Source organism: Bombus bifarius, unplaced genomic scaffold, assembly GCF_011952205.1.
Source record: "Bombus bifarius isolate JDL3187 unplaced genomic scaffold, Bbif_JDL3187 scf7180000009308_frag, whole genome shotgun sequence".
Taxonomy (NCBI): Eukaryota; Metazoa; Arthropoda; class Insecta; order Hymenoptera; family Apidae; genus Bombus; species Bombus bifarius.
The window spans coordinates 13,061-38,896 of record NW_022885033.1 but is presented as its reverse complement, the minus strand read 5'-3'; the positions used below and the strand labels follow the sequence as shown (position 1 = coordinate 38,896).

The following is a 25,836-nucleotide window of genomic DNA, read 5'->3' as shown; positions in this document are numbered from 1 at the left end:
TGCAACAGAAAAGAAAAACCTCCTTCCTAAAAAAAAAAAGAAAAAGAAAAAAAGGCGAAAGAAAGAAGATACTATATGCCTTCTAACGTTAATTTATGATACAGACGAACAAAAATGACAAGATCAATCAGCGTGATATACCGATTGTTCCAATCTTCTATGCTCTACAAGATGACGTAATTTTGAAAAAATATCAGCAAAAATCGTTATCTGTTTATGGTAATAATAACATCTCGCGACACACGTTGAACAGACCTATCAAACGGAATGATACAGGTATATTACTTATAAGTAATCCCGATGATTTAGCGCGTTTATCGACAAATCTTAGAAACAACATATACTGCAGCAACCGAGACAATCTTCGAATTTGCAGAAGATCGTTGTAACCAACGAAAAAGAACGTTTTATGAACGTTGTTCAAACCGCTCGCAGGAAGATACCTCTGTTTTAGATTTCCTCTTAAATCAACGCAAGACGATGACTTATAATTCTTATAAATATCGATAAAACGTCTTTCTTCACGCGTCTATTACGAAATCTATCCTCCACTGCGATAAAATATAATTAATATTTATCAACGAATTTCGAGAATTAAATCGACGAATAATTTGAATAGCTTTTCGCGTTCACGAAATCTTTCACGTTCGATTTCTATTGGCGAATTTTCAAGGAGGAACCCTTTACTGCAATACGCGCGAAATTCAAACTTCGTTCTCAAACTGTTCCGTTGCGTAAGAAAGATCGTAAGAGCGATCTTGCATCTCGCGTATATAACATGTAATTCTCTTCTTTTTTTTCTTTTTCAAGGGTATCGGGTTTCTGAAGCAAATATCTTTGACGGTTAAGTCCCTGCGTCTCCGTGTTTCGCGAGTAGATTTCATTACTCAGCGAATTTTCCTGAAGCTATCAATGGGGCTATTTTGTTTCGGGAATCAGAAAAACTACCGTGTCCTTTCGTGACAATTGATTTAATTAACTGCGGCTCGAGGAAGATAAAAACGGAAAATATCGCGCTCATTTATTTTCGGTGTCGAAGGTCGCACGAATAGAAAATTTGTAATCCTCGATTGGCATAATCGACACTATCCGATCATAATTTTTTTATCTCTCGGGTAAACATAGAAGGTCAAAAAATTAGAACTCCGGCGATATCGAAGTTTGGAAATTTGGAACTTGGACGATTTGAAAATATTTCAAAATTAGGATATTTGGAACTTCGAGCGCATCGAAACTAGAATATTTGGAAATTCGGAAATTTAGAAGTTCGACAATTTGAAAATTTGAAAGTTATTATTAGAAAGTTAAAATTGAGTGTTAAAAAATTTGAAAATGTCGATGCGATTAACCTCGATATTTTTCTATATATCTGTTGATTTTTTCGTTCACAATGTAACAAACCGAAGAACCGTAGAATTTTAATTTGAAAAAGATATCAAAAAACATTTACCATGTGAAGAAACATAGTGAAACAAAGTATGGTTCACTGAACGGTCGATTCGAGTGCTATGCGAGAAAATGATGGATAAAAAAGAGAATTGCGTAAAACACAGAGAATTGTACAAGTCGAAGATAAGTAAATGATGTGATGTTGGAACAATAAAATTGCCGATTGAATGATCATTGCGAGTCATTGCGATCATTGTGAATTACGATGAAACCAACTTTATCATGATTCACACACGGTATACGATATACTTTTCAATTAATCCTATTAAATTTAATCACGCAAGACAAGCTGCTAATCAATTCACGTGTCAAGTATCATCGAGAACTAAAGTTTGTCTCTGTTTCTTTGTTTCTAAAGTCCTTTAAATTTAAATTCGTTAAGTCGTTAGTATATTTCCATATAGCTTTTACCCCATCAAATTCATTTTTTCTTAAATAGTAACATTTATTTTGTAAAATCTGTAAAACTAAAGCTACATATTACTCATTTTCCAACGTCTCTTTTCTACCATCGATTAATTAATGGTAAATCAATTTATATCAAATTTGTTAAATCAATTTCTATAACAATTAGTAATTAATATTAAAAGTCGAATAAATTAACGAGCCCCATTAGATAAATTCGTTCATTTCGTCGATAATGGAACGATTATTTCAAATTGTTTCATCGTTCGACTTTGAAACCACTCAAGGAACTATCAGTTACACGATATCTGACTAACGCTTCGACGGATGGATAATCAACGTTTGATTCACATGATCATTGTTTTTCCAGTTCACATATCATTAGCCGAATTCAATACCACGGTAAACCTGCGATACTAAAAATTACGTAATAATTTCTATTTTATAATCATTCTTTCCTACCTGAAAGAAATCGATCTTTCGTATATCATAAATCCCAATGTACGCAGCAAAGCAACTTAGAATTATACTTTTTTCTTTTCCTTGCTAAACAACTCATACTCAATTAATATTCCTGATCAATTAACCAGCCTAGCTGTCTGCTTATTATTGTATCTCTTCCAATCTGTACTATACTATACAAACAACACTGTAAATTACCATACGTAACATGGTGAAACACAGGAAATTCACAAATTCTCACTCCAAATACTCCGCAACTTCACCTCGTAATATCACTCAAATTTCCATGAGTCACCAACAGGCGAATTAAGTTAGTTAACCAAACACAGTTTGAGGAAACATATCAAACCATGCAACAACGTCGCAACGTTCTCGGCAGGTACACTCACCTGCGCGTCACCAGTTTATGTCTCTCGCTTTCCGGTCGCGTATACGTGTCGCGGCAAAGCGACGAGGGAGAAGGAAGATTGCGATGGTAGTGAGAAGAGCGAGAAGGAAAAAAGCGTGCAAACGAGTCACGAGAAAACCCAACGGTCGCGGTGAAGCAGGAGAAGCGGCTCTTTGGAATCGTAAAATCCCCGCAGTTCTCCAGTGACGTCTTCGACTTCGGCGTTGCTGTCGACGGGACGATCCACGAGGACCAAAGTCATCGTCCAATAGCCGCACACACGACGCTGGTGGGGCTCCGCTTTCGTTTGCACACGCTATAAAGCCCCGCTAATTGTCCACGCGGCGAACAGTCGGTGCGTGCCCCCTTTTAAACGACGATGTAGCGCGGCGTCCGAAAAATCGAGGATCCGTGCACCCAAGATCATTGTGACGATCGAGATCGAGCATGTGTCCTGGACTTGGATCACAGGATCACGAGAGTCGTTGCGATCCGCGATTTTTTTTGTTATTTTTCCCATTTCCGTCTTATCCTGTTGAAACAGTGAAAAGACATCCGGAAGAAGAAGAAGAAGAAGAAAAGAGTAAAGTTTGTTCGAAATCGACTTATCGAGTCGGACAAAAGTGAAGAAGCTAGATTTCATTTTATTTCTGTGACTTCTGCAGAGAGTTTCTCGTTTTAGAAACAAAACCACGACGAGATTTGTGATACGCCTAGTGAAGTTTCGCGTTGCTCTCGGACGATCGTGGAAAAGGTAAACGTTTGTTTGCACCGATCATTCGTATCGATGTGTCGCGTGAGACTTGAATTTTGGTACAGTGGTTCGTCGTGAAAGTATTTGAACGCTGGTCGTAAAAGGCTTTGGTGTATAATGTATGTTATCTGTTACACGGAACATTATAAAGTATATCGAGAAAAACTTGTTCGATATAACCGTACCTGTGTTATCTTAGCCGTGTCTCATTACGGTGATAATTAAACTTCAAAATGTTTCGCCTAACACACATATTATAATATCTACTATATCCATAAAGGACTTCTATAAGTATTTCAGCATTTAGCATAGATAACTTACGTATCTTTATTGTATGCGTTACATAAAATATTTAAAAATTTCTTTAGTATCGGAATGAGACATGACTATTGTAGGTCAGTCAAATTTTTAGTCAATCTGAAAACTCATATAGGAGCTACTGCGATATTCATTGATCGCGAACATAATACACATGATATATTTACAAAATGTTTGCACAAATATTCAGATATTTTCATGTGAGCTACTGTATATTTGCTATTTTGCGAAAAAGGAAAAATAATGAAGTTCTTTCATTGCTCCAATCGTGTTTTATCTCTCATTAACACTTGCGTCGATAACCTACTTAGATGACCAAATTTCCCTCGTTGAAGATAACAACTAAATGTTTGGTATTTGCTTCGATCAAGTTACATACATACCTTTTCTTCGTGATTACTCGGTCTCTTTACTTCTTCTCACTTTCACGACCAATTTAATTAAAATCCGAGCCAATGACTGCTATAACACTGCTATAATATAATAATATATGGCTCTTAAGATTGGAAGTTTCGTTAAATATCACGATATAATGGTGGTCCGTTAATTGATCGAGATTTTGACTTGTTAAATAAACAATTTTGTCCTTATTAGTTCTTTAAAATGTCTTCGTGATGTGACAGTCAGTGTATTTGTGTTGACCCTTAATATACTGATGTGCAGTGACTTTCACGTCTACATTTATTTAGTTCAGATATTTTACTAATTATTAGAAACATACTGCAGACAATGTAGTAGAGCCTCTCTTTTCTGAAATAATAGGAAGACGAAATTTCATTTATCCAAATACAGTTTAAGAGTAATCGACAGATTCTTTAAATATTTATGAATCCATAATCAGATAATTTTTTCAACGTAAATAACTACACAGAGTTACGTTCTTTATCGTACTTCGAATTATCGGAGTTCTTCTACGAGTGCCACGAGTGCTTCGGCATGAGAAGATATCTTTTTATTAGAGTTTTCGTCTGCTGTTTACATTTATATAAAATCGCCATTATTATCGTCTACGTGAAACATTTCATTACATCAGAATACTTGCGGCTTTCTACCGTTGCCAACATTCGAGGAATCTACGTGCTTTGAAGAATTTTCAATTATGTTTTTCTTCCTTTAATGTCTGTGACTCTGGCTTCTCCAATATCGTGTATTTTTGCTAATTTTGTTGCGCTTACATCACTTTCCAGTTTTCTCGTTTACATCGTATTTTCCTGCGATAGTTAGACCGCTTCCTAGTTTCATACCAAATTCGTATAATCACAATTCAATGAATCAAATAAAGGAAAGAGTACATTGTGTATGAACACTGACGACATACGTATGTACATATTTGAAACGGAAAAGGGCATTCGTTACGAAGAAATATTGTGTTTGGATAATAGAACGTTCGGATATTAGGCTATTTGGATAATACCGTGATATACATTTGCTACATCCATTTCGGTGTACCAATTAGGAATAAAAACATTAAAAAAACAAGTTGAAATGATTTACACAAGAAATAGAAAAATTACCACGGTATCTTAGAATGTTTTAGTATATTACGTACATCATTTTGCTTCTTTTGTTTATTTTTTCAGTAATTGAAACACAGCGTCTGTGCCAGAATAACTAAGAGTAAGTTAGACGTTTCTGAGAAACTGTGACTAACTCCGAGTACAACATACGATAGAATGGTAATAATAGTGAAACTTATATACTAGGTAAACATTTCTAGTAGGCACTATTATGACAAAAATATAACAGTACAAAGTAACTTAGGAGTAACAGAATCATAAAGTTCTTTAAGGACCCTTTGTGAAGAAACGTCGATGATGGCATAAATATTGGTATGCTGAGAGTTGAAGGATAGACGTCTATAGAATTTTGATAGTATCTGTCAGATATCTGTATCTCGTTGAAGATCAACAGCATCGGAGATTTCCTAGAACTCTGGCTCATTTAACAGCTAATTGTTTTAAAGAAGGTTAGACAGAAGAAATATGATAAATCCATTTATGTTGATTTTCTAATTATAGCGTTACTTGATGATTAAGTATAAGGTTGAAGAGGAATAAACTTACTAGATCAAAGTCCTTTAAAGCTTGCTTATTCTTTCGAAGATAACTAACAAATCCGCAAAACTTTGTAGAAAGCTGTTTAATCACAAAGTTAAATAGATCTTTGAAATAGAAAATTTGCCAGCTGTGTATTCAATCTTAACGCTAGAAACTAGCAAATCAGACAAAATCACTGACATCGGATTTGTTGTTTTTGGAATTTCTAAAAATATACAAGTGTTTTCGATAGCATCACTTAGTGTTCATCGATAGTGTTCACTTTTATTGGAACAGAAACGCGACTATATATACTTATCCATTATCGTGATATTTATCGTGACTATGTATAACATATTTAGATGGGTATCAAAAAGTCGGACGTTTTAATGATAAAATTATGTTTTTCTAAAGAACGTAAACTTAGAAAACTGCCTTCTTCTCTGTGAACTTGGTATGTTTAAATGCCACGATCGACTAACAAAGCACTGTACTACAAAATACCAATCGATGCCGATCAGTGAGAGGTAAACTCACTATTCTAGAACAGGTGGTCAAACACTGCAATTAAGCAACAAGAATAGGACAACCGTGACTCATATAGTCTTTCAGAAGCCAAAATGATTAACTCTTTGTACACTAGTTCTTGCACATTATCCTGGCACACGGCGTCAGCGTTCAATTTTTCTAGAAGAGAAATTACTTCCATAAGCTCAATTTGTCGCAAAAAAGAACGCCGTAAACAATCATAAATTCCAAGATGAATAAGAAAAAAATAATTCCAATGTTGTCGCTGGACCATGGACTTTATCATATAAAGCGATAATTAATCTAACTTACTCATTGTGTATTACAACAAATTTTTATTTCATTCGTTGCTTATTATGCAAAAGCTTATTCGCGTTAAATATGGTAGAACTCGATTAATTAATCGAACTTTTACCGATTTGAAGCACTTACTTGAACGTGAGCTCGTATCACGCGAACGAAAAATGATGAGTAGCGAAGAAAATTGGTGAACTCTTGTTATATGAATTCCAATCGATCCATATAAATTGTCCGTCAGGAAAATCAGATAATTGGGATTGCAATCTTAAATAAAATTTCTGTTTCTATCGACTACAATAAGTGTTTTAATGTATCATATTAAGAAACAATTAACTCGATAACGCCATTATAAATAAATAAATAGAACGATAATTCCTCGAAAACGATGGTATTCCAATATTAATAACAGATTTCTTTCCTTTCTTTTCTTCATTTTCCCTTACGACCAAGAAGAACACCAATCAATAGGAAGACTTACGGTTGGAAGTGAAACCAAACGATCGTTCCACTTTGTATTGTTACGAGTCCGTAAGTTTGACTTTGTAGTTTGTGCGAGTTCCGCGAGATCAAAACGCTATGCTGTATCTCGTGTGCATCGAATGAATTTCAATGGCTCGATCGCGATCACGATCGCTTTCCCTGATCGATTCGAAGGCGAGAAAACTGGCCCCGCAGGGAAAAATCACGTATGCAAACTATATGTATCCATGCTAGCCATGATCGCTCTTATTAATGAGTTCTGGGATGTAATAGTTGTTCAAGGTGCGCACTTTTGTGTAACCGGTTACCGAGAACGTTTGACACACGCTTGTCCTCGTTGTTAAACGTCCAGGCCGGAACGGAAGCGATCGGTCGATAACGATCGTCCTGAGATCGTTAAGTCACTCGAGTTATGACGATCGTTACGAGCCTCCATTTTCATTGGTGCGTCGGTGGACGAGTTATTGCTACTCTGCTATGCGTTTTCAATCGGAAAAGGTCGGTTTTGAAGCTGTGTTCAATATTCACGCGTAGCTTTTGCTGGAGCATACGTTTCTCATTAATTTCACGGATCGATTACTTTGGGGAGGTTTCTTACATTTTTTAATCGTAAAATTATTGGTTGTAAGATTTTTTTGATATACCATATTCTAAGGGATCTCGCTTTTTTAATGTTGTAACAATTTTCTAGAAATTGCAATGTAATTTTTAATCGAATTTTTGAGCCAGAATTATTTAAAATCATTATATCTAGCAATGTACGAGAAATATCGCAATACTTGTTTCATATAAGTTATTATATATACACACAGACAAATTATTTACATGCACAAATATCGCTTGCATTTTTTTGTCAGAATAAGGACGGTACCTGATGGGAAAATTCGTATTAATTTAGGTGGTCCTGGCTTAACGTTAGGGATAAACACGTGTTCGTTTTATTGCACGCTTTACGCACAATCCGGAAATCAATGCTAACTTAGTCGATCGTTGTTCAAAGCGAACAATTTATCACAGCTGACTAGTTGCTACGTAGGAATGTGTTTATTCAGTATTTTTGTTAAGGAAAATGTATTTTCAGTGTTGTATACTTCATGTATATACAGATGCAGCTACGACTCGGATAATTACTGATTAATGATAGCAATCTGCTATAATTGATTAATACTTACTATAATACGTTTACCTATTTTGCATACAATTTCTTTTATCTTTTTTTTTTTTTACTATGAGCAAATGGTGTTGGATCGAACGCATTATGTATCTTTTTCAAATTTTCTTATTTTATATTTTATATTTTTATTTTATAGCTTCCTTGAAAATTCTATGAAAATTAGGATTTTTAATGATTCGAAGATTAGAAAATTCAAAGATCGTGAGATTAGAAGATTCGAAAATTCAGACTGAACAATTTGGAGATTTGCAACCTTGTGAATTAAAAGATCCAGAATTTGTTAGACTTATTAAAAAATGGTGTATTCAAAAATAGCATATTCTCTTTCGAAGACATTTTTCTCAATGTATCCTATTGGAAAGTACAAACTTCATATATCACTTGAATCTCGATTAGAATCTCAATTAAAGTAGTCATCATTCCACACAATCATTATCGCCAAAAATGCCATTCAATTTGTGGCAGAAAAATTCTTTTCTCGTGTCCATCGGCATACCGTTGTAACGTAAAGTGCGTTACAGTATACGCGAAATAATTTATGCAAATGTTACCAAGCCCCTAGAAAATAACAGTTATGTCACGGACTGGTCACTTCCGGTTCTCTCGTCATTAATAATCTTTTTTTTATCTAAGTTCGTGGTAATCGCAACGAACATTAATTACACAGAACCGTAATAAATAACCATCTACACTTATGAAACATCTATGTATGGACTGTTTTAAATGTTTTACATATGCGCTACATCGGTGATTAATCGAACGCGATCATCTCGTAGATTTCGTGAAAGATCAAATCTAATCGCAATTATCTTACAAAAAATGTCATTAAATTAATAATATTTTAAACGAACTTAATTCTACGAGAAATTTCATTGAACGCCAGTAAATTAACGATATTTAAATAATACATAATATTTCATCAAATAAAGAAATAATTAATCAATTAAAACTTGCAGGGACGATTTTATAATCGATTTAATCATCGATCTATTTTCGAAATGATTTGCAAGATTGAGATCTGAATCGTGTAAATTGCACGGTGTAAATATCATATCGTGTTGTACGATGGTTGAAAAAAAGCGAGTTTGTGCAAAAGGGGATTTCTCTTTGGGGTATAAAAGGTTTCTTAGAAGACGAAGGTGGTTGGGAAAGAGTTTAATTGGCGGCAAATTAAGGATTCAATTATCAAAGGAAGCAAAAGCTTTGGCGCGTATATTTTATATTGAAAATGATTGCTCTTGATTCAACGTTTATAACGTTGGCCTTCGTGAAGTAAAAGTAAAATGGCGTTCGCTAACGGTGTCGAATTTTTTCTTAACGATTCTAGTTGAATAATATCACGAATTTGTCGGGATTATTGTAACAATAATTTTACTTACTTGTTTTAATTAACCAGTAATTAACTGTAGTAATCGTTCACTGATAGAATCAAATTTTTATCGAAAATTTTATTTAAACAAGATTCAAAGATTCATACAAATTACTATGGCGCTACAATAATTTCGTTTACTTCTTTCATAAGCACACAATCTTTACGATAAATATCTTCCTTGATAATTTTATTTATGTAATACCTACTTGGATTTTTTAATAATTAACTATAATTGCTTTTTTATTGGTGCTTGTTTCTTAACTGAATAATCTTTAAAAAAAAAAAGGCAACAATCGTGTGACATTCTGCACAGTGTCAAAATAAGCAGGAACCGGAGGTATGGTGCTCTATTATTTAAAATTTTCATTAATTGTCTTTAGAATTAATTATTATTTACACATTACGCACGATACATTTTGTGTATTTCATGATCATTTCTTCTAAACAAACTCTTCTATTCCAATGACAATTTACATCTGATTACATTACATTTTTATTTAACAATCCTCACGTCCCAAAAATATTATCTTCCTATTTGCAAAAAGGATCTAATAAGAAGCAAATTATTTAAAGGACACTCCAGTTAGAACGTACAAGTGACAGCAATAAGCCTTCGATAGTATCCTCCATTTTGCAATAACCTTGCAAAAATGTTCAAGGATCTTTCCTTTTCTCTTCCTCTCTAGCAAATTCAAATCACTTTTTCCAGTACACTCTGTATCACCTTGAATTAGCCTTTACCTAAGATTATATAGTGTCAAAAAGTAGCATGGCAATATATCTAGACAATACAAACATCTACTTCCTTTCATCTCGACTTTAGATTTCATCTTCTTCATCTTGATTTCAACAATGTGGTTCACCTCACCTTGAACCCGTTTAAGAAAATTTAGCGAAGAAGAGATTTCTCCGCTTAATAAGAGAAAGATCATAACACGTTGATAAACATGAGAAATTATCCGACTAAATGTAACGAAGAGATAGACATAAGAGAACTTGCTACTAAAACAACAGTCGCTCACGTGAAAGTACTCTGGCACTTAAACAAACCTTTGGTGATTTTTATACGAGACACTTTGAGATTTCATTGACACTGAAGTGAGACACGATCGTCGTAATTACATTGAGAAAATTTGAAACAGATCTAAACGTGTATATAGAAATTTCATATATTTATTGGAAACATATATTATTGTTATTTTATATATAAAAATTACCAGAGTATTTGAGCAGTCAATTATTCGCTAAATTAATAAGAATAATAAGCCACGATGTACGTAGTAAAATCATCATCATGTGTTATATACATATTAATTTTTCATTTAACATATATATTTGCGAAATATATATACATTGTCTCATGTATATATATCTTCAATATACAATCTCAGATTGATTCCAAATTTTACTATTATAATCTCGATAATCGTATCTCGTTAGAGTGCTAACGAAATTATAGAACGTTTCGTGATATGAAAGTGTTCGAGTACTTCCGTAAGCCACTGTATATCATAAGATCGATCACCTTGATCGTTTATCGATCTGTATTCGTAAAACACATAAAAAGGTATGAACGCATTGCAACACGAATTTATTCGACGACCTAATAATACCCCATTCACCTTAAACTTAGTTTCCTCGTAACGTGTAATTCGAGTTAAGTAGGTGATCGAGGATCATTGATTCGCAGATATCGAGATAATGACAGTCATGGTGGAGTCCGTAAAAGCCGAGGAGGGCGAACGTCCGAAGATCGAAACCTTCGACGACATACTACCGTACGTTGGCGAGGCCAGCCGCTACCAATGGTTCCTTTTCATCATGCTCCTTCACCTTCGTCTACGCGTTCCTCTACTTCACGCAGTTCTTCATCACGCTATTGCCAGCTGAACACTGGTGTACCGTTCCGGAACTCGAACGATGGAACCTCACAGACAAACAAAAGTAAGTGACACTTTATGTGCAATTTGTCTTATTTGAATTATTGAGTTATACGTAACGAACGATCCTACATAGTTTCTTTATGTTCGAATTTACCCTGTTACGCGATAGACATTTTCAGCTCGGGCAGATCGAAATGGTCAATAATCATGTCGATCGTATAACAAATCAATACATGTTTTCATTAAAGACGTTCCTTTCGATGTCTAGAATTAACCACCTTCTATAGGAGACAATTTACATGCATATGTACATATCTGTTCAAGTCACGTGCACGTAGTTTAAACCAGGCTTCTCAAAAGCCTGTTTGTTTTCCATGCAGGTCGCAATAAATATTCTCGACGACAGAATCTTCCACTTGCACGGAGATTTCCATTTTCTCAGCTGTGATAACGTATCGCATCGCGACAATTTGTTTCTTTAAAACCACAATATAATATCTGATAACTTGCACGAAACAACTGTGTTTATTGAATCAGGAAAACCCAGGTATCGCGTTGTATATGTAAATGCATATGTAAATATCGTGTCGTACGGGAGTGGGAGAGATACCTGTAACCAGTTTGCGACGAGATAAAAATAGTTGGAAATCGCGATTCCATAGTTATACTATTATCAACGTCTTTTTCACGTGTTCTATTTCAAGAACGTAAGGAATTACCGGTGAAAGGATGGGAAGTCTGGATGGCACGATTCCAACGAATCGTGTTACCATTCTTGACGACGCATGCGAGATCTGGTTTTCTACGATGCGTCAACGAGGAAAATCATTCGTTACGCTTGTTTTCCATTGAATCACCCTGGCCACGGCGAAACTATCGCTTTGTAGATCGACGATTTCTTAGTGTTCCGGAGGCCCGCCGGAGACCAGTTTGGTTGACGACCTCCGGCAGATTCTAGACGTTCACGGGTTCCGCGAACTTTTTTTTTTTTTTTTTTGTACGTGGAGAAATCCTCATGGACACTCCGCTGCTGCAATAATCGCGTAATAGCAGAGTAGTGTCGGACTCCTACCGACTAAAACTCCACGATGACCATCTTATGCGCGTGACAGGGGTGCTCCAGGAACCTCTTATGAATTAACTTCAGTTGCATCCCCTTCTCGCGTTCTCTTGTTCGAGCCGGCTATTGAGTAGGCGTTAGGGGGAGGTCGTTGTCCCTAGCGCTGTCACTTCTTCTGGTCGTAGTCCGTTGGGGTGGTGGCGGGGCGGCTCTGGGTCGTCTGACTGCCATCCTTCTCCATCGTCTTATCCTGCAGGGGTGAGAGTTTTTTTTCTCTCCCTTTCCGCTCGCTCCTTCGCGAGCATAACTCGCTCGCAGAAGAGGCGGACGGCCTCGTATTCCTGTGACCCTCTCAACATCGCTTCCACAATCGCTGAGGGGGTCAACGTTTCTCCTATGGCGTACCGCAGGGTGTAGCGGGGCAGCTCCCACGCCGGACAGAGCTCCAGGGTGTGCTGCGCTGTGTCCCTGACCTCTCGGCAGTGGTGGCAGGTGTCTGTCGTCTCTCGCCGTATTCTCTTCAGGAACTCGCCGAACACGCCATGTCCGGTGAGTACTTGTGTCATCCTGAATGTGAGTGGGAGGCCGTGGCGGCTCCTCCATGCCTCCCAGTTTGGTAGGACCGCATCCGCGCCTCGGTGTTCGCTTCTCCCGTTGATCAGTTGGGATCGCCACAGGTTCCATGTGTCCTCCTCGGCGGTTCCTGTGTCGTTTGGAGCCGCCTGCTCGGTGGGGTCTTCTCCCGGGTGCCATTCTCTCCGGCGGGTGTATCTCTTTTTGAGCGCCAGCGCCCGCAGCTCCCACGGGGGGGACGCGGCTAGGGTGGACGCCGACGCGTGAGACACCGTCCGGTATCCCCTAATGATTCTGATGGCGGTCACTCTGTGCAGCCTTCTCAGGAGCAGAATGCTGCGACGGCTTGCCATCAAGTCGTCCGCCCATACTGGGGCCCCGTACATCACTTGTGACCGAACGACGCCCTCGTAAAGTCGGCGCACCGCGTCTCCGGCCCCGCCGATGTTCGGTAGTAGGCCGCACAGGGCATTGGCAGCGCTGACATCTTCGGGATCAGTGAGTCGAAGTGCGGCTCGAACGTCCACTGGCTGTCGATGGTGAGTCCCAGATACTTCATCTGTGATCCCACCCGGACGGTTTTACCTGCCATGTTTATGCATAGGCCGGGCGGTGGTGTCCCTCGCCTCTTCCTGTCAAAGAACCAGGTGGCCTCCGACTTCGCAGGGGAGACTCTCAGGCCCAGTTCGTTCACGGCACGGATCGCACAGGCCGTTGCGATTCCGCCAATGCGCAGCGTCTCGTGCCAGCCACGACCCTCGACCAGGATTAGGGTGTCGTCCGCATAGCATACTATGGCCGCGCCTGGGGGTAGCGGGCATCGTAGTACCTCGTCGTACGCAACGTTCCATAGTATGGGGCCCAGCACCGAGCCCTGCGGGACGCCACGCTCGACGGATCGCTTTTCCTCTCCTTCCTTACTGGTGTAACACACCCACCTGTCGTCAAGGTAGGCTCGGATCAATCGGACGAGGTAGCTGGAAACCTCGAAGTGCTCCAGGGCCGTCACTATCCTGTCCCATGGCATGGTGTTGAACGCGTTGATGATGTCCAGGGAAACCGCCAGCGCCACGCCTTTCCGGGAGACCATGTCCTCCGCAATCGCTCGTACGCGTCTGACCGCGTCAATCGTCGAGCGCCGCTTACGGAAGCCGTACTGGCTTTCGTGCAAACCTGGCACTTGGCCCGCTATGTGTCGTTCCAAGCGGGCGGCGACTACCCTCTCGAATAGTTTGCCGACCTCGTCCAGTAGGCATATCGGCCGGTACGCTGACGGCGAGGTCGTCGGTCGGCCCTCTTTATGGAGCAGGATCAGTCTCGCCATCCGCCACGCCCGGGGGTAGACTCCCTCCCTCAGGCATCTTGTGAAGAGGTGCCGGAGTCTGGGGGCCATGACCGCCATCACTTCCCCCCAGATCCGGCCAGGGATTCCGTCCGGGCCCGGTGCCACGTTGCGGGCGGTCATTCTTCTGGTTGCCTCCCATATCTCCTCCTCCGTGACTTCCCAGTCGTCCCTCCATTCCAGCGGTCGTGTCGTTTCCCGTGGCCGTTCCGCCGCTCTGTTTTCTTGTGGGGGAAAGAGCGTTCCGGTGATCCGCGTCAGCAGCACAGGCTCCATTTCCGCCGTTGTCAGGGGGCCCTTCGCGCGTAGTTTCTGTGTCACCGTCCTGTATGGCCTCCCCCATGGGTCCGACTCGACTGTTTCGACCAGTTCGGACCAGGCACGGTCCTTCGCTTTTTTAATTTCCCTTTGCAGCGAGCGCCGTAGCGCGCGGTACGTCCGGTAGCGCAAGGAGACTTCTTTTTCGTCGCGTCGTCGCCAGCGGCGGGCCCTTAGGTACTGTCTTCGGGCCCGGACACATCTCGTCCTCAGTTCCGCGATGTCGGGGTTCCACCAGTAAACTGCTCTGCTTCGCACCGTGCCCGGTGTGGCTCGTGGCATGGATGCGTCGCAGATTGCTGTCATGGCTTGGCGGAGGTTCTCGGCCTCCTCTTCCACGTCTGCTTCGGTCGTCGTTGTCGAGGCCTCCCAGCTCCAAGCTGTTGCTATAGCAGCCGCCCGGAGTAGATCTTCATTCCTCTCCTTTATTTTCCATCTAGGTGGTGGGCGCGCGTGTCTCCCCCTCGGCGGGCCGCGCCCGTCGTTTGTCGTCGGCATTCCAGGTCCAGGTGCGTCCACCTCCATGAATATGTAGAGGTGGTCTGACAGCGTCTCGACCCCTTCGGCCACTCTCCAGCCTGAGATCCGCCTGAATGCCTCGGGGGAGGCCCATGTTATGTCAACAATGGAGCTCCCTCTGCACGTCACGCAGGTACTGGTCGAGCCCCTGTTCACTAACAGAAGTCCAAGTCCCGCGGCCCAGTTTGATAGCGTGCGGCCGCGCGCGTTGGTCCTGGCGTTCCCCCATTCCGTGGAGTGCGCGTTGAAGTCTCCCAGGACGAGCACTTGTCGGGGGAGTCGTCGCCTGACGCAGTCGCCAACTCCGTCTAGGAATTCTTCGAACGCTGCCCGTCCGCTGTTAGGTGACACGTACACCCCCACCACCATCATCCCTGCCCACTCGACCGCGGCGTACCCGTTGCCGCGTTCCAGCAGGGCTCCGTGGGCGAACGCCCCGGGCGTTGATGTCCAGGTGACGGCAACCATTCCGTCCGTGTCTCCGACCCACTCCGGGGCATCCAGTACTCTGTATGGTTCCGCCACCACCGCTAGGGCGACCGTGCTCTCCCGGATGGTTTGGTGGAGCAGGTCTTGTGCTCGCCTTGACCTTCCCAGGTTAGTCTGGAGGATGCGCATTCTCAGTTCTTTAGTGTTCTTTCCTTGTTTGTGGCTTCCTCCGTGCCTACCTCCTTGTTCGCGGGCTTAGGGTCGCTTTGCGACGGGGAGCCTTTCTCGCTGCCTCTTGCAGCCGTGGATCCGCGGGCGGCTCCTTTCGTTCCTTTCTTCGAGGGGGCGCAAGCCGGTCCCCCCATCCTGTGCACCGACGGTGCTCCAAGCGCCTCGCAGAGCAGGCATTTCGGGCTCGCAGTAGTGCATGCTCTCGCCTGGTGCCCTGGTTCGCCGCATCTGAAGCACAGGTGCCCCTTGTCCTCCTTGGCGGTGCAGGTCTTCCCCGTGTGTCCTATCCCAAGGCACCTGTAGCACTGTAACGGTCTCCGTTCGATGGCTTCGACCTTCGCCGTCGACCAGCCTATGGCGACCTTCCAGCCTGGGCCAGTTTCCTCACTGCACTGGCAGGGTCTCGTATCCATACGGTGCCAAGTCCGTTCCGGGCGGGGCGGATTTCTCCCAGCCGGATGTCCTCCGGCTTGCAGCCGCTCTCCCTCGCCAGGGTGTTCTGGATTTCCGCCTTGGTGGCCGCTATGTCTATCAGGGACACCCTTGCCTCCGCGGCTCGGAAGGGGGTCGCCACGCGGACCTCGTTCGGGTCCAGAGCCCGCGTCAGCTGTGCTGCGAGCGCTGCGGCCTTCTCCCTTTCCTGGTCCTCAGGGACCTCTAAGATGACACCTCCGGTGATGGTCTTCCGCATCCTCATCGTGTTGATGCCGAGCTCGGTCAGGGAGACACTGTCCTTGGCCGCAGCCAGCACCTCCGCGTAGGATTGGCTCGATTTGTCCGTCAGGGTGATTGTTACCGCTGACGTTCGCGGTGCGCGCGGGAGGGGCCCCCTGCCTCCCCCTCTTCGTGCGTTCTCCAATCCACTCTCCGGAGTTTTCCTCTGGTTCTCCGCCCCTGTCTCGGGGATCAGCTTCGCCGGCTGCTTCTTCCCTGCCTCCTTCTTCTTTCCTCTTCTTTTCCTTCCGACGGTCTGCCATTCGGTGACAGCCTATCGGCCTCCCTTGGGCGCTGAGGCGCTTGGGGCTCCAGGCTCCATCCCTCTCGTGTTCGTGGCAGGGGCGACCTCCTTTCCTTCTCCTTTTTCTGTTCCCTGCAGTTGTTCCTCCAGTCGGTGCAGCAAGGATCTCATCTCCTCTACTTGGTGCTCGACTGCAGCGAGACGCGCCCTGTAGCTGCTCTCATCCGCGGTGGGGCGCGAGGCCGGCTCTTTTCGGAGTGCCTCTACCGCCGCCTCCAGTGTTGCTATGCGTCCTTGCGCTATAGCGAGTGCGTCGGTGACAGGGTCCGTTCTCCTCACTAACTCTGTCACGCCCGCGGTGATGGTTCTCGCCGCCTCCTTCAGGGTTTTCCCCTGCGTGCCCTTGTGGCCGCGGGGTGCCTCGGCAGCCTTGGCCACCTCGGCGGCCCGGCGAATCAGTTCGGCTCCTATGTCCGCCGTTGTGGCTGTTCTCATTACGTGTTCCGCGAACTGATCGGCTAGGAAATTTTTTTTCGTTTCGCACAATTTCTCGAATCTCCCCGCGTACCGTTTATTTGTCTGGAAATAGACTCACCGATACGTGCAGCGATCGGTAATTAAATCCCAACACAATTCGAATGCCTCGGAGTGCAACAGATACGGGACGATCGTCCTTCCAGCTCTTGCCTTTGTTCCTATTTTTACGGTCATTGTCTCTTTTCCTCTTTTGTATTTTGTGCTTTTGTTTTCCTGGTACTTTATTCTTTCGCCTTTCCCATTTTTGATTTTTTTTTTTTTTTTTTTTTTGAAACAGCAGATTTATAAATAATAAGTAGGCCGCGGATTTTTATGCGAATTTTATTTTTACAGAAAATTTAAAAATGCAAAAATGTAAACACTATTAAAGATAATGTGTTATTACTGTTACTGATATCGTCGTTATTCTTTATTAGAGAAATTATTATAGATTTTTATATTGTTATGTATATTACTTTTGTCACTTTTTTATTTAAATAGGATTCGAATTAAGTTTCAAGGAATTGGACTAATTTAAGATTAGGATTAAAAACTACGCACTTTTGAGTAGAATTTTCATCTTATTTTTCCAATTTCTCTCTCTCTCTACCATTTGCTGTCATTTTTCCTTGGTTATTTAAAAAAAGATAAGAAAATCAAAGGAAAATTAGTATTCTTAAAAATACTTCTTGCAAATTTCATCATCGTTAATGTAACGTATTCTTGTTTTATGTAGGATTGCACTATCGATCCCTCCAGCGTCGAGTGAGGAATTGCTGGCGGAAGGTGCGACTTCGTTTTCGCGATGTAACATGTACAATGTGAACTATACCGACATATTGGAGAGTGGTATCAGAGAGGCAGACCCATCCTGGCCAATAAAACCATGCCAATATGGATGGACCTTTAATCACACGATGATACCATACAAATCTATAGCTGTCGAGGTAAAATCACAAGAGAAAATTATATTCTTTATATAAAGTAACTTCAAACTTTCGACACCGATTAACAAATTTTTATTTAAATTAAAACTGTTGGAACCGTCGTTCTATAAATATTTACGGTCTTTCGTAAAGCTGCTGACGATAGCATATAATGCAGTCATTATAAAAGAAGTCCTTGTTGGTTGCACGAACTTAGACGTAGGTGTAATTACTTGTTATGCTGTTTGCATCTTAACAGAGCTCGTTTATAGCGGAACATAAAATTAACCTTGTCATCCTTAATTATTTGTACGTCTCGGCGTATTAAATCACGAACATGAATCCGTTTATATAATATCGCATAAATCGAAAAGTGAAAGTTACAACTGTACAATAGACAGATATTTCGAATTGAACGTATAAATACGCACTTGGTAACTTCTTACGACTCAAGACATTTTTATCGAATATTTATTGTTATTATTATTATTTCTAATTTCTATTTCTGCTATTTTATCACTAAAAAAGTTCTACTTAAATCGGGAGATACTATCTTCTACTTAACAAATTTATATTCCTTCCACTATGACAAATTCTCTAATCATATCCAAGAATTATGCAAACTACCTCTACTATTTTATTACTAAAAATATTACCAAAAGACTACAATTAACTAACCTACGACTCAGGTTCTCAATTCTGATGATATTAAAAAACTACGGAATTTATTACTCGTCCTTTCGTCGTCTTCCTTATTCTCTTCACCTTCTATCGATTTTCCAACCACGCGGTGTTTTTTCATAACTAGCCGCAATCGTAAAGCATCCCCCTTTTCTGTTTCAGCTGGAATGGGTATGCGACCACGCATTCCTCGGCTCAGCAGCACAATCGGCCTTCTTCGTCGGCAGCATTCTTGGAGGCTTAATATTTGGTTACATAGCCGACCATTGTGGCAGAATTCCGGCGTTGGTTGCGTGTAACGCGGTTGGTTTCATCGCGTCTGTCGGCACTGCGTTTTGCAACAGCTTCTGGAGCTTCTGTCTGGCGAGATTAGTCGTCGGTACCTCGTTCGATAACTGCTTCAACGTGCTTTTCATTATCGGTGAGTCATCGAGAAAATTATAAGAGAGAAAAAGCTGTTGAGAATAGGAAAACTATAATTTATGACCTAATAATGAGGCACCGGTATCGGTCCCGTTTTACGTAACGATTAACTATTTATGACCTGTTTGAATAAATGTTTATTGCCCTATGTCGGTTTGTTTTTTCTTAAGTCAAATTTTTATTCGAATTTTACGATATCAATTTTAAGATATTTAATGGTAAATGATTTTACTGAAACTTTATATTTTGGAATTATATCTCGTAATTTGAAATTTGTTGTGTAATTGTATATCTAGTTTGGTATTAAAATTACATGTGTCTAGGGATACTTTAAGATATTTTATTTTAAACGACAGGATACTTAATTCTGTATACTTTTCTGGTATGAAATTGTATCTTTCGAGTGACCTATTTCCCTATGGAGAATAATCTTCGGTTATACCACGATTACTGAGGCACTCTCCGTTCGATATTGAGATGAAAGCAGTGTTCCTTTTAAAATTCTTTTTAATTCAAAACGATCTTACATTGTCGATGTTAATGATTTATAAAATCTACAAATAAGTCTGAATATTTGAAATTAGATTGGTAAAAAACGAAGAAAGGACAAACCTAAAGGAAATAAGGAAACAATATTATTGTATCAAATGAAGAAACGAAATTGACGAAACATTTGGGAAGATTTCTATAACGATGTAATACAATAACGATATCACGAATTATTCTTTCAGTGATCGAATATGTCGGTCCGAAATATCGAACTCTGGTAGCGAACATGTCGTTTGGACTTTATTTCGCGGCAGCCTCGAGTCTTTTGCCTTGGATCGCATATTGGATCTCAAATTGGAGGATCCTCAGCATGGTCACCGCGTGTCCTATGGTGGTTGCGTTTGTAGGACCATGGATTGTTCCTGAAAGTGCACGGTAGTTTAATTCCAATTTCTTTTTCATTATAAAAATATAATACAAAGAAATTTCGTAAGTAAATTAGTATACGATAGTATAGTAGACATTTAATCTTACCTCGTCCTTTGGATTATTTTTGTATCTTCGTATCATCGGAAAATTCTTTAAAAATAATCCTTAAAGAAATATAAGAAATTTCTTTTACGTTAAAGTTTCTCTTAAAACATCAAAAGTCCTTTGAGACCGGACCATAAAAATTCCAAAATTATAGCTGAATTAAATTGGGTAATATTTTATCCAGCAATACATACTATCTTGGGATCGGTTATTACATCGATTCCTCTGTCTCGTAAATAAAACATAATAAAACATCTCAAGGTCAACATCTTTCTCTCGATAAGCCATCACATTTTTAGCTGTACAAAATAAATGATTGATGCGTAACTAGACAGCTCTATTCAAATTTGCACAAAAAGTTTGTCGATACAAAAGGTTGGTGAAAGTGATGATTTTGAAAATTTCTTACAGGCTTTTATAACGTTTGCGTATTTCATATACTTCCGTAGTTGGTACATAACCAGTGGCAGGGTGGACAAAGCGATCGAGATGCTGAAAAACTTCGCTAAAGTGAACGGTAAAGAGGTGAAGCAAGAAATATTCGACGAATTTGAGAAAAGTTGCAAGGCGATGAATGAGAAGGATCAATCGCATAATCAATACACTGTCCTACATCTCTTCAAGCTGCCACGACTTGGTCGTATCACTATCATGCTCATCATTTATTGGTAAGTTAACCTTCAATCGAAACATCAATCGAACAAACTACACAGCTAGAACTTTTTACTTGTAAATTCTCAGCAATGATTACAATATTATTTTAGAAAAAACTAAGACACCAGAGAAATTTATAATCATATACGAAAAGATATACAGGGTGGTTGGTAACTGATGGTACAAGCGGAAAGGGGGTGATTCTACGCGAAAAAAGAAGTCGAAGATTGGGGTTAGGTTGGGGTTAGGTTGGGGTTAGGTTGTTAGGTTCTGTAGAAGAAGAAGACGTTGTATTAATAATCAAACTTCAAGCAGAAACTGCCTAGCAACGGCGTTTGGAACCTTCTCGATGCTTCCAAACGGGTATAGAAAACAAATGCAATCGTACAGCGAGAAAAATTCCACGAGGCTGGCATTCGTGTGATTGCTTTGGAGAGTGATACATCGAGCATTTTCAACAATCGTATTTTGCGCCTAAGATTAGTTTACGTTTAGTGAAGAGTTATCCCGTTGACTGTGGATTCGTTTGAACCCAAAGACATTGTTAATAGTGTTCATTAAACTTATTATTCATACAATTTATTATTCACTAATTTTATCATTCGTTAAACTTATTATTCATTAGACTTATTATTTGTTAAGCTTTGTGATAGTTCTGTATATACGTGTAAATATAATCTCGGCTTTGTGAAACAATGGCTAATTCACGTGAAGAGTTGTTACAAAATTCTAACCATAACCCGACATATATTTTCGACTTCTTTTTTCGCGTACAACACCCGCTTTCCGCTTGTATCACCAGTTGCCAACCACCCTGTAGATAGGAAAGGTATTCAATTTTATACTTCCTTTACGTTTCTTATATTTTCTTTGTTTTTAATACTACGATAATTCTGAATCTTCCTGCATTTCCTAAAATAAAATTAACTAAGAATATGTTCTTAACTCTCAACCTCACGATATTCCAATTATATTATACCGTTAATTCAACCAAGTTACCAATCAGCCTCGACGCTACTTCCCTGTCTTTATAAAACCAGTATTAAAATAGACACAAATTACCATAAACTAGATACAAATTACTCGAATGAACATTAAGAGAGTATATGGGGCATTTTATGTGGGTCATTAAGAACCTGCTTAAGTATATAATTAGCATCGGTAAACGTCAAACGCGAGGGAACGAGTATGCGAAGGATTAATAAACGATCTTGAAGTCCAGCGTGATTTATGTATGACTCGGCTGATTTTTTTCTAGGTTGCTGATGGTGTGGGTGTTTGACGGCCACGTTTGGAACATGAAACTTCTGGACCCCGACGTTTTCACGTCGTTCTCTTTAGCGTCCCTCACGGAACTTCCGGCCGCTGTTCTACTCGCCCTTTTCCTCGACAGATGGGGCAGACGATGGATGGGTTTCGCATCGATGTTCCTCTGTGGCATTTTCTCCTTCGTTGCCATCGCTACCCCCTCTGGTAACATTTTTTCTTTTTTTATTTCTTAATAAATGACTTGTCAATCGATATTATTCAATAAAATAGCAGGAATGTGTGAATAGCAGTGAGAAAGCGGGGGTGAATTTTATAGAAAAAATCCGGTTTTATCGATCGACGGTCGTTTTAAAAAGCGCTTTTCTGAAGCTTCTCCAGCGAAAGCTTTGGGAGATTGAGAAATGAGAGCTTGTGCTTGATGCAAGAATAATGTTTTCTTTTTCGCCTTTAAATCCTATTCCATTAACGATTGACATTTATTTCTCAACGTCACATACTCGACAGGGATGACATTTAATTTTTAATTGGACCATGCGCGCATCGGGCGTATGTATCGTGCGTGGAATGCGGCGATCGTGGCATTTACATATTTTTCAACTTATTCAAGGTTCGACAACGGTTGCCATGGCGATTATAGCGCGTCTTGGGGTGAATATCGCCGCGAATATTGGTTTCCAATATGCAGCGGAAATGCTGCCGACTGTGGTGAGAGCTCAGGGCGTGTCTTTGATCCATATCATCGGTTATATCGCCCACATTTTGGGACCTTACATTATTTATCTGGTAAGTGAATCGAAATTTCTGTTAACGACATCGTATTTCTACGATCCGAAAATTACTCAACCTCTTTTTTAATTTACGACTAATATTATCTGTTATTGAAATACGTTTTTTTAAGTTGGTTTAATTTGTAGGAAAATTATGTTCCTTGTCGGGCCATGGATTCTTCTTGTGATCTTACGAATCACGGAAACAAGATAGATTTTCGATATATTTTCCTCCGTTTCGTTTTTTTGTGAAGAAAATGTAACTTTTCTATTGTCTGTAATTATTTACAGGTTTGCGATACTACACTATAGCTTCGTTTCTAAATGAAACGAATGTTTACAAAATCTCGTTACACAGGTAACACCAATGATCCTTTGTATATTGACAACTTCTTCAAATTCTGTCTTTAACCAATATTCTTTATTAATATTTAAAAAAATATTAAGTATATATTAAGTAAATATTAAGAAAATACGAAGAGGAATATTTGCGAGGACACTCTCGATTATTGTGTAAGTTATTCTGTTCTGAATTATAAGTTAACCTCAAAGTATACTATTATTTGTGTAATGTTATTACCGAAAATAAACTTATGGAAGTATCCATTTATTTCCCGAAAATCGAAGGGAAATTAAGGAATTAGCGGAAAGCGGAATTAATCGCTATTACTTCTAAAAGAGGTATAAAGGGAGACGTATAGGGAGACGTATAGGGAGACGTATAGAGAGAGACGTATAGCGGGGGACGTATAGCGGAAGGCGTCTAAAGGGAGACGTATAACGGGCGACGTATAACGGGAAGGCATATAAGGGGAAGGCGTATAAAAGGGAGAATATTTTTCGTTTAATTTAGGCTGACATTGATCCATCCTTACCGCTGGTTGCCCTCGGTTTGCTGTCTTTTGGACATGCCTTCCTGACCCTTGGCTTGCCAGAAACGTTGAACCAGGAATTACCAGAAACCCTACAGGAGGGGAATGACTTCGGCAGGGAACAAAGTTTCTGGTGGGTTCCGTGTATATCCTCGTAAGTATAGATTCTATAATATTCTTCCTCCGCCTTATGTCAATATAAATTTACTAATAATCGTTTATTTCAATTTGACAGGAGCAAAATGCTGAAAAAATCTTATAGAAAGAAGAAAGGCCTTTCAAATCCAGCGTTTACTGGCAGTGTTCAAAAAATGGATTGTACTAGGCTATAGCAGTTAGATTTGGCGACGGCATGAAACTCGACACTGGCATGACTCATGCCAATGGCGTAAAACTTTCCAATGGCGTAAAACTTTCCAGTGGCGTGACTCTCCCCAGTGGTGTGAAACTTGCCAGTGGTGTGAAACTTGCCAGTGGCCTGAAACTTGCCAAATTCGTTATAAATATAGTTATTAAACGTGTGTGTGTGATGTTAGATGTTAAGATATTACGAACGTATTGAGATTGGAGAGCTATTGAGAGAAACTAGGAGGAAGTATCGATTATTGTAGTGAAAGAGACAAGAATCGTCAAATTACACAAGATATACGTTTAAGCAATTAATTGACGCTTCATCGACGAAGTAGCTTTGTTGCACACAAGATAATTTTCTTTAAAGTGTATCTTTTTTTAATTGGAATGACTGTATAAAAATGTGAAATTTAAAGAATTAAGAACGCGGCATTTAAAGTACGTTGCGTTCACATAATACGATGTAATTATTTCGCGTACTATAACATCGGTAAAGTGTTGGAAATGAGAAACGATTCAAGTATCTTATGTAAATGTACAATTAAATTCAGTATTGGATATACGTATTAAAGGAAACGATATATAAGGAAATAATATACCATAGTATTTATGCATCTTTCGCTTTAAAAATCGAAAAGAAAGATCTATATCTTTTTCTTCTTGCTCTTTTTTTTCTTTTCTCGTTGAAGGAATACTCTAGTTGAATTGATTTAACTATGAAATACCGTGAATAACAAAGGATTGCCACGAGACTCGAAACACAAAAAGAGAGCTGTCTTCGCGCATTGTCAAGCTTTCAACTTGTCTCCTTTATTACGAATCGCCTTTGTATCAATATAGGTAATTCATAAATCGCCGACACTTGAAATGAGAGTTTCGATCGACTTTGAAACCGAAGTGTATTTTGCGTTCGCTCGATCAACGTGGCTTTTTTTCATCATCCATTTATGCATCAACACGTTGAATGCTTTGAAAACTCTGAGATCTCTGTTATTTAATTTAAATATATACATACATATATATATATTATTCTAATGAAACATCAAGATTGGAATTCTTTTATGATATTTTCATTTTTATGATCTTTCAGTATTAATGCGAGAAATATCTCTATTTGATATATTTAGATATAATAAGAATATTACTTCTAATAAGTATCCTTGAATCCGTAATTACTGATCATTCATAAAATGGAATGCATTAAAACAATTAATTGCTAAGCGTTCATTAGCTACCATCATACCCAATTGAGATTATAAAATGAAAGTTGTAGGATCTTTTTAAGCAGAAATTTTTTTTAATACAAAGGATATTAACATAATGTTCGACATTCTTCCGAAATTGTTCTGTTTAAATCCAATGGAAAAAGCAGTAA

The 25,836-nt window shown here is 40.0% G+C and overlaps 1 pseudogene; it reads left to right on the top strand.

Moving 5' to 3' along the window:
* Nucleotides 1-2,962: 2,962 nt before the first annotated feature.
* LOC117215012 lies at nt 2,963-25,485 on the top strand (annotated as a pseudogene).
* Nucleotides 25,486-25,836: the final 351 nt, after the last annotated feature.